The following is a 10,932-nucleotide window of genomic DNA, read 5'->3' on the forward strand; positions in this document are numbered from 1 at the left end:
TATTCATATATATCCATGATGTATGGTTTAGTCTTTCATACACAGGTTATTCATACAGCTAAATATATATTTGTATACATATGTGTATACGAACATATATTTATATTTACTGTATGTGTATATATATCCTTGGATGTGGGAAAGAGTTGTAGAGGCTAGTTGTTTATTTAGAGCCTCATGAAGCCACGGGTGAAGTCATTGTTTTCTAGAGCAAAAACAGGAAACTCAAATAGATCATCTAAGTGGAGGGGTGTTTCAAATGCAGTCCCCAAAGGCCTGGGTTTCTGTAAAGAAGCTGCAGAAAGATATGCATTTAGATGGATGTGTATCTGAATTTGAATCTCAGTCATGTCACTGGCTAACTTTGTAACCCTGAGTAAGACATCGGCCTCTGTATAATGGGGATGATAACAGTAACTACATTATAGGGATGTCATGAGTCTTGCATGAGTTGATGCATGTATTTACCACAGAGCTGGGAATATAGTAAGGACTTAATGAATGTTAGCTATTACTATGTATCCACAGCTCTATTTCTCTATGACCATGATTAAATATCAATATCCTTGGAAGATTATGCTTGAAAAAAAACTTCTCCCAGTTTTCTAAGAGATTTTCAAAAACTTATGAATCTAGTCTAATGTGCTCTAGTATATATGTAAGGAAGATTAAGTTCAGAAAATGGAGGTGACTGTGTCAAGGTCATAGAAAGGCTGTAGCCTACTGGAAAGAGGAAGGTCTCAGGAAAGATTTGGCCTGGTTGGTTTAACCAAGGCTCACTGGGACTGGTTAAGAGGTTATTGAATAAAGGTGAATCAAATTTAGTCCATATACTGACACCAGCCTCCACTCACATACGGAAGCACACGAACACAGAAACCCCACACATACAAACTCACTCATACACACACACACTCACACCCCTACAAACACATACTCACATACACAAACATGTACACACACACTGACTAATTCACATGCAAACACACACACGATCTGGGTGCACAGCCTCGGTAAACTATTTCTCACTTCCATCTTGTACTCTAAACTTTCAGGCATATATGTCACCAGATTGCTCTTGTTTTGGGTGGTGCGACAACTCTACCAAACCAGTCAGTGCGCCTAGGATGCCCCCCTCCCCAACTCTGCCCAACCCATCTACTGAGCGTTCACTATACTGAGCTGTTTACAAGCATTACTTCCTTTAATCCTGGTCAGGTAGATAGTAGTCACTTACGCTTTTTCTATCGGCAGGGCAACTCAAACTCATAAAAGTTAAGCAACGTGCCCAAATCCCAGGACTACTAGTTGACCATATAAGGATTTAAAACCAGTTTTGTGTCACTCCAAAGCCCATGCTCTATTCCAGAATTTCTTAAGTTGAGATCTCAATCCATTAGTTGATCAAGGGTACTCAATTAAATGGGTTTCAACCAGCATCTACAATAATAGAAACAGAATGGAAGAAAAAACATAAGGGTGCATCACACACCGTAAAAGTATTATTTTGTAAAACTTGTCTACATATGCATGTGTTCGTGTGTTTGGGATACATACATGAAGTAGATTTTGAACTATAAGTCTCAATCAGAAAAGTTTGAAAGGTAGCATCTTATATCATCTATACTGCCAGGGACAGTCCAGTCATTCAGCGCCAAGCTTCCTGGGAACCCTCCAAGCAGAATACATTGCTTCCGCATGTGTGTTCCCACAGCACCATGTACATTGCTATCTTACAACCCTAATCAAATTGCACTTTGGTTTTCTCCCCCAGGGGTGGCCATGTGTGTATGGAGGCCTTCCTCCTGTGCCTTTCCTCTTCACCTCTCCATGCCTCATGCAGCACCGTGGAGAGATGGACACCTGAAGAGTGTTTATTGCTTTGCATTCGACAGAAGTGAAAACTGAGCCATTTAAGAGCTGCATGCTCTGGTTTTTGAATCTCCTAGATTTCTCTTTTACGGCCTAGCTTGAGATCATTTCACTCTTCCTTAGCACCTACAGCAAGAAGAGGCTGAAGAAGAAAAAGAGAAAAAAGGCAAAAGAGAAAGAGTAATGTTTAGAATTAATAATTTGGATAAGACTCCAAAAAGAAGAGAAACTCAGGACTATTTACTAAATATACGTTTTGATATAAAGGATATACAAATGTATTTCATCCAAATGATCACAGGCCCACCGTCAGAAGCTAATAATTAATAGCTGAATATAATTGGGTATATCCAGAGGAAGGATACTTGAGCTATTAACAAGAAGAAAAAAAAATGAGAACTTTCCACCCCCTCTTCCTGTGCTGTCCTTTGGCCAGCAGAGAAAGCCAGGACAAACACTGCCTCCTGAGGCTAGAGAGGGTTTGACTGTAATTTTTTGGTTGTTTATTGTTGTTTTATTACTCTCCATTTTCACACGCTTTGGCCAAAGGGAAACGGAAATGCTGAGTCCTGAGTGTTCATTCTCATGAGAAGAAGCCACGACAAACGCTGATAGAGCCAGAAACCCCTGGGGTCATGTTTTCCCTTGCTCCATGTGGGAGGAACATGCCTGATGACCGGGTACATCTTCTCAGATGAACAAGGAGTTCTTAATTTGGAATCAGTGTTGACCAACCACGCTTTGGAAAACAAAGCATTTTATCACTTGGTGCTGACATAATCCACAGGGCTTACAAGAGTTCACTGTACCAACTTCTCAGAGAAAGTAACTTACACAGTCTTCTATTGTCTATTGTTATTATTATTAATCACAGTATCGTTTCATTCTCTACCTTTATTATTTAAGGTGCTCTGATTCTACGCTCCAAGGTTAGGTCTGCGAGCCTTGTCAGGGCTCAGAGGGTAACACGGAGTCAGGGCAGAGGGGGGGGGACTGGGGTAGACCCTGTGACTCTGTGGAATATGGTTAGGAATAGAAAAATGGACCTTTCGTGACATACAATGCTGCAAGTTTAGAGAATTTAATCAAATAAAATTTTAGATAAAATTACAGAGAAAGCATTTTTATTCAAGTCTCAAATCCTTCATTACTTTAATCTATGGACTGGGATTCTTTTTTAAGAAAAATGTACTGGTCTGAAATAAATCTGTGATGGCCTTGGAAATGTAATGGTGTCAGAGCACATCCTTCCTTCCATCTCCCATTGCAGTGAGGCACTACCCCGTCATCCAGGTTAACCTTTCCCCTCCTTTCTTTTCTTTGGCCATGCTGTGCAGCATGTAGGATCTTCGTTCCCTGACCAGGGATTGAACCTGCACCCCCTGCAGTGTAAGTGCAGAGTCTTAACCACTGGACTGCCAGGGAAGCCCTTCCACTCCTATCTTGATCATTAATTTCTTAGTTCAGCCTCTCTACTCTTTCAGATACTTTTCCCAGTGTCTCTGGACAAAAGACAGGAGGAAAAGGAAAAGAGTCCTCATGGCCATTAACAGTTTGATGGTTAACAATTAAATTGTATGCTAATTAGATTTATGGGATATTTGAGGCTATTAAAAAGAAAATATTAGAACTGTATCTTTGAACCAGGAAAGTGGCCCATGATAAATTCAGAGGGAAAAGTAAGCTTCAGAATAGTTGTTTAGTATGGTCCTATTATTATAAAAACAAATAGCCTCCCATATACTTTATGTATGTATATATAGCATATAACCTGCATGTTACATTTGATGACCCCTGAAGTAGGGAATTGGATCGATGGAGAGTATAAAAGGATATGGAGTGTTATTGTGGAAGATAAGTGTCTTTGCGTGTGTGAGTATGCTTGTGTGTATTTAAGTTTAAAGGGACTATAAAATCAGACCCCTAATTTCAACTAAACATACATGTGTTTAGGAAGGAGATTAGAAGTAATATATATACATAATAATAGCTGTGCTAGAGAGGCAGAGTCTGAATGTTATTTTTTCCCTCCATTTTCCTTTTTGTTTGAAATGCAGTTTTACTACTTTTATGATATATAGATGAATGATAAATAAAAAATATATATAGAGATGAGAAAGAGAGAGAGAGCTTTAAGTAAGGATTAATTGTACAACTATAGACATACTCCTCATGTGTCTAGGACTCAATTTACCCGTTTTCAATATGAGGCAGTAGGCGAAAATGTCTCCATATTTCCATCTTCCTGGGATGATTCCTGATTCTATGGATGTATCATAGGTCTTCACTGATTCTAGACTAATTCTATATTATATCCCTTGATATACAGATGCCCCTGTATATCAAGGAAGAAAAATGTCATGGACACGTTTACTCATCGAATATGAATGTTGCATGGAATAGTTAAGGCATTTTAGAGAAACAAATCATAGTTAGCACATACACCACTAGTCTTAAAAAAAACTTGTGAAGCTGATTGGTTTGTACATGCCATAGATACAGAGAGACCATAATTATAATGGTATTGTCTTTGTCATAGACTGTGGCCACAGCTCTAATAGATACATTGGCATCAACATGTTGATAAGTCTTGGGAGCTGATGTAAAGCTATTAAGCCTTTGGAGTATGGATCTCACTCCGTATTTCTCCTGTTTGAACCCTCCTGGTCGTCTTCAGCTAGTTTTACTATAAAATACAATGTCTTGTTTATGCTTATAACTTCAGGCCCTAGTATTCAATGGCATGAAAGTTACAGTGAATTTCTTATGGCTCCTCAAACTTTGTCAAACCTCTATGCTTCTGCATATATTACTCACTCAGCCCAGACTGCCTTCCACATTCTTTTTAGAACTGGCAAACTTCTACCCTTTAATAAGTAGGAAGAGTATAAAGCAGACAATCAAACTTCTCTTTATTCTTGAATGCTTGATGAAATGTCACCTTGTCTTTAAAACCGCTGCTGAGCTCATCCCTCTCTCCATCCCCCACCAAGTCCCTGCTCTTACTCTATCTAGCATTTTGTTACTGAACTATTTGCCCATTTCCTCCACTCTGCTGGGAGCTCCTTGAGGGAAGAAACTATCTTTGTTTTGTCACTCCTAGATCAGTGCCTAACATATACCAGGTACTCAAGAATATGCTTTCAAAAGAATATGCATATACATATATATGTAATGAGATTAAATGTCATATATATTTAAGGGATATATATTCAATTAATTTATATATGTGTATAAAATCATTGAAAGAAAGCAAAATAAAACCAAAAAAAATCGACACACATATTTCTGAAATATAGTAAATAAACTAGATATTTATTAGGTTAATTCAACACATGGCCCAAAGCCCATACTAGCTGACTTTCTGCCCAAGAGGAACAGAGGAGGGAGTTGAAATAAGTGCGTTTTTGGAATATGTTCTGCCTATTTGGCTTATGTAAGAATCCTCAAGTCTGGCTGGACAATTACGGTGTCTTAGGAGTGTGTAATGATTTTCCCTGCCCCCAGCACTCATCAACCCACAGTGTGAAACAATTCTTAGCCATCATGATTTCCTCACAGTTTAATGGGCTTTTGGGAAGAAGGCTTTCATGTCATTGTTAAGTCCCATCTTTATCTTCTTCCCATCCAAGATTTAGACAAGAAAACAGGCTCTGCTAGTGTATCTGTGTCCATGACCTCCGTGTCCTGTGATTGAAGCCCCCCCACACGCCCGAACACATTGTCAGAGCCCTTCTCCCTCTGCAGACCAAATCATTCCCTCACCAGGCAAAGGAGAGAAGCACTGCTGGATGCCAGATTCAGTTCTCAAATCATTAGCAAGACAGAAAAAAAAAAGAATTTTTGCCTTTATAGCTAACTCCTCCAAGTAATCATTCCAGGGTACTGGCGATTCACATTGGGAGCGGAATTGTTTCTCTTAAATGGAAGTTAAAGTAAGATTAGTCTCTGGACAGCAGACCTGAAATTCAACCCTGTAGAGTGGGAATGCTCTGTCCTCAACCAGGAAAGCAATGCGGAAGCTAAAGTAAGATTGCTAACTTTTGCATGCTTTGAGGGGAAAAAAAATATCAATATTTAATTGTGATCACTGATTTCTTTTAATTTTTAAAAAATATATGCAACATTGAAAGCATGAATGTGCATACATTCTCAACTCCGTTTTGTCCGTAAATATTTTTATATTGACGTGTGTATTTATTTAAATTTCAACTTATTTCAAAATGGACAATGTTTACAGTGACACTATTTTAAAAATAGAGACAAGCAAAGGATAAACAGGAAATGAAGATAGAAAAAAGTGAAAAAGTCCTAGAACCGGACATGGAATTCACATACAAACTATATGCCACAGGATTTCAAATGTTTCAGAAAAATAAGTGTCTCTGGGTCTCAGTTTCCTAGCATTTAACATAGAGGCAAATGCGAAAAGTGTGGAAATCTTGGCTCTTAGCTGGTAAAAGTAAATCAATTGCCCAAAAGAACCACACCTGTTCTAGATATTGAGATGTAAGAGTAATGTCTCTCACCTCCTAGAGGTGACTATGTACCTGAGCCAGGTTTACAACAAAACGTACATAATGAAAGAAGAAAGACATTTGCAGTTTCTTCCCCATCAGGACATGGAAAAAAAGCAAAATACCAAAAGGTCATCTCTTCTTAAGTAGTTTATTGTGACAGTGGACAGTGCCTGGTGCTTAAAAAGAAAATCCATACACTGCTAGAACCATTGTCCTGTCCCATTTAGCAAAAAGAATAAAATAATTAAATTTTAAAATATCATGGGAAAAATAAATGCTCTTTCATTTATTCACTCGTTTGTTAAACAGTTATGAGCTGCTTCTCTGTGGTTCAAAATATTACACAAATAATTTTTTTTCTACTGATCTCACTCTTTCACAAATTCTATTATCGTAAAAATGTGAAGACTCGAGCAAATTTGGAAACATTTATTTCACAGTATCTAAGATGCATAGGGTACAACAGACAACCCTCAAAGCCTCTTCCAATTCAAACATTCCATGATGCTGAATGTTAAATAAAATAGCTGGCAAAAAATTGAGTAAGCAGAACAAAGAAGTGTGTCTTGAGGGTAGAATTGAACAGAATTTCCTTGGATAGAATCACAGTTTACACAGTACAGAAAGAGAAAAATGGCATAGTTCATCCTATTACCTAGTATATTCCCGTTTTTAATCAATCCTCTGCAAATTTACAGATTATTTTGCCTTAGAAACTAAAACTATGCCTAACATGACAGCCAGTGAAAAAGCCTAAGCCTTTTGGAGTCTGAGAGACCTGGATGGAATTCTAGCCTTTTCATATAATAACTATGTGATCTTGGCAATTTATTTAATCTCTGCAAAATAACAACATATACCTCAATTGTTATGAATAATAAGTAACAATGAAAAGTCCCTAGTGTTTTATACAAGGGATATTTTTTATTCTTAAAATTTTTTATACAGCAGGTTCTTATTAGTTATCTATTTTATACATATTAGTGTATACATGTCAATCCCAATCTCCCAATTCATCCCACCACCACCACCACCACCTGCGCTTTCCAGCCCTTGGTGTCCGTACGTTTGTTCTCTACATCTGTGTCTCTATTTCTGCTCTGCAAACTCGTTCTTCTGTACCATTTTTCTAGATTCCACAAATACGCGTTAATATACAATATTTGTTTTTCTCTGACTTACTTTACTCTGTATAGTCTCTAGATCCATCCACGTCTCAACAAATGACCCAATTTCGTTCCTTTTTATGGCCAAGTAATGTTCCATTGTATATATGTACCACATCTTCTTTATCCATTCATCTGTCGATGGGCATTTAAGCTGCTTCTAAAATAGAACTACCATATGACCCAGCAATCCCACTACTGGGCATATACCCTGAGAAAACCATAATTCAAAAAGAGTCATGTACCAAAATGTTCATTGCAGCTCTATTTACAATAGCCCGGAGATGGAAACAACCTAAGACTCCATCATCGGATGAATGGATAAAGAAGATGTGGCACATATATACAATGGAATGTTACTCAGCCATAAAAAGAAACGAAATTGAGCTATTTGTAATGAAGTGGATGGACCTAGAGTCTGTCATACAGAGTGAAGTCAGAAAGAGAAAGAAAAATACCGTATGCTAACACATATATATGGAATTTAAGAAAAATGTCATGAAGAACCTAGGGTTAAGACAGGGATAAAGACACAGACCTACTAGAGAATGGACTTGAGGATATGGGGAGGGGGAAGGGTAAGCTGTGACAAGGCGAGAGAGTGGCATGGACATATATACACTACCAAACGTAAAATAGATAGCTAGTGGGAAGCAGCCACGTAGCACAGGGAGATCAGCTCGGTGCTTTGTGACCGCCTAGAGGGGTGGGATAGGGAGGGTGGGTGGGAGGGAGACGCAAAAGGGAAGAAATATGGGAACATATGTATATGTATAAGTGATTCACTTTGTTATAAAGCAGAAACCAACACACCATTGTAAAGCAATTATACTCCAATAAAGATGTAAAAAAGAAAAGAATATAAACATAACAAACCCAAGTTATGATATTGTATATTTCTGTTCTGGGAAGTACATGAAACATGAACAAACTTTAAATGTAATGCACTACTCAGTAATGCATGAACCTGAAACACATCCATCTTGTAAGTTCTGATCCCACGTAAACCTCTGGTTAAGTCTTAGCTTACCATTACTGCCAGTTCTCTTTGCACTTGCATCACCAAAACACAGTACTTTTTAAAACTTTGACAACTCATAATTTTGTTGAAGGACGGACATCTTCTTTGTTCCACGGTTGTACAACTTTCACATTTTTAGATTTATAAACACCAGTTAGACCTGGACTTTGGATTTGAGGGGCCTGGATTTGTCATGGATTCACAATGTCGCTTGGGTGACCTCGGGCAGATTATCTCACCTCTCTACAACCTTAGGGTCCTCTCATTTAAAATGGGGAAAATAATAGTATCTGACAAATAGAGTTTATTTCTCTCCCTTCCTTTCTTTTTATCTTTTTAAGTTCAGAGATCTATATACCAGGGACTGTGTTCCGTGCCTTCCACGTAGAAACTCATTTATCCTGGCCAACAGCTCTATGTGTTGAGTCAGAAAATGCATGCGAAGTGCTTGTCATGATGCCTAACGCAAAGAATACTCCTTGTATGCTGGCCATTGTTCATTTTCATTGATTCTTCTAAATTCAGACTAGAGGACAGTGATGGTGAGACAAAGTTTCTTTAGTCACATCCTCATTTCAGGGATGAAAGTGGGGCAGAAGGACAATGCTGCCCTAATGGTAGGTAACAGACTGAGATCCTCATCTTCTAGACATTGGTCGAGTTCCCTTTCCAATATGTACCTTTTCTGGTCTGAAGCTATAAGGATGCGGGACTGACTAGGAAACTGTCTCCCCAGGAAATGTGTATGTGGCCAGTATAAAAAGCACTCAGAATGAGGGGACATTTTACTATGGCTTTTTGGAAGTATGAACTTGGGTAATTCACTTTAGGTTAATGCTCTCTCTTCTTTGGCCTACCATAATGTACATTCTAAAACACATTTTCTAAACTATTCAAAACTATTAATGTATGTAAATTCCAAAACTCAAATTCAATCTTTAAAAGGATGGAAATATCTCAACACAAAAAGCTTGTAATGGATCTTCAGGAGATACCTGTTTTGTTATTTGTAAACCTTAAATATTCTCATGTTACTTATATTTTACTTCTTGTTTCCAATTCCACACAACTATTGGGAGGAGATAATAATTAAGAGCTTCCAATCTGTGACTCTATCAATTGCTTCTCATTCCTATTCCTATGTCATTTTTACATTGGGATAAATCTTATATTACAAATTGGTATTATGACAATCTCTTAATAAAACCAAGAGCCTGCTACAGCACGGATGAGTTTATCACTGACTACAACAGAACAACCTCAAGCCAGTGGGTGAATCTTGTCACTTGATATGTTCTGGGACAATGACTTTTACCAAGTAGAAATGTCACACCTGCTTGTATAACTTTGCACAGTCCCCGTAATCCATGAATCACGCTATTGCTGCATTACTTCTAGGGGAAATGAATTGGGAACGAGCATGTGTTTTGAAAACTGTTAAAACGGAAACTGTTGACATAAATCTGTATAGGAGAAGACCAGCATATGGAAATGTTCATGATGAGTTTTCCTCCAGAGTAAATGAAAAGGAATGTCAAACCACGAAGAGTCCTTTCCCACAGCTTCTGAGAGTGAGAGCAGAAACCTTTAAAAGGTACTTGACGGAATCATACCTGGAAATAGTTGGATCATAAAAAGGTACAGCAACCAATTCTCATTTCGAAATGCTTTGGGAACTTCAGCTTTCTCTCTGGGAAACTAAACATGACTTTGGCTTCCTTCAAGGTGAGGCTATTCTGTGGGTCATTTCTCATTTACTGACTGTTTAAAAATAAGCATATTTCTCTTTCCCTTCCCCACCTATCCAGACGCCCCTCACTCTTCAGGGCACAGGCACTGGCATTTCTTCCCTAAAGCTTGCTCTGTTGGTTCCTGCTTCATTTGACCTCACTCTTTTTTTAAAACCTAAAGTACTAGACGTTTGTAACACAAAAATTTACATTTACTTCAAACAGTCTTTCATTATGCTTGAATCATATTCTACCAGACCACTAGATCCCTAAAGGCAGAGATGAAATCCCACTTTCTAACTATTCAGCTCACTCTTGGGCTCTCTGTGGAGGCTTAAGAAATATAGATATCCCCTGCTTTTCAAAGTTCACTTTTTTTTTTTTTTTTTTTGCGGTACGCGGGCCTCTCACTGTTGTGGCCTCTCCCGTTGCGGAGCACATGCTCCGGACGCGCAGGCTCAGCGGCCATGGCTCACGGGCCCAGCCGCTCCGCGGCACGTGGGATCTTCCCGGACCAGGTCACGAACCCGTGTCCCCTGCATCGGCAGGCGGACTCTCAACCAACGGGCCACCAGGGAAGCCCCAAAGTTCACTTTTACAAAGACCTACAGCAGTACCTATTT

At 38.6% G+C, this 10,932-nt stretch overlaps 1 non-coding gene across 1 annotated transcript; it reads right to left on the minus strand.

The window, feature by feature from the left end:
- Window positions 1-3,224: 3,224 nt before the first annotated feature.
- Window positions 3,225-3,297, minus strand: TRNAV-UAC (transfer RNA valine (anticodon UAC)). The gene has a single exon. It is a non-coding gene; the product is annotated as a tRNA-Val (tRNA).
- Window positions 3,298-10,932: the final 7,635 nt, after the last annotated feature.

Source organism: Pseudorca crassidens, chromosome 17, assembly GCF_039906515.1.
Source record: "Pseudorca crassidens isolate mPseCra1 chromosome 17, mPseCra1.hap1, whole genome shotgun sequence".
In the NCBI taxonomy this organism is placed as follows: Eukaryota; Metazoa; Chordata; class Mammalia; order Artiodactyla; family Delphinidae; genus Pseudorca; species Pseudorca crassidens.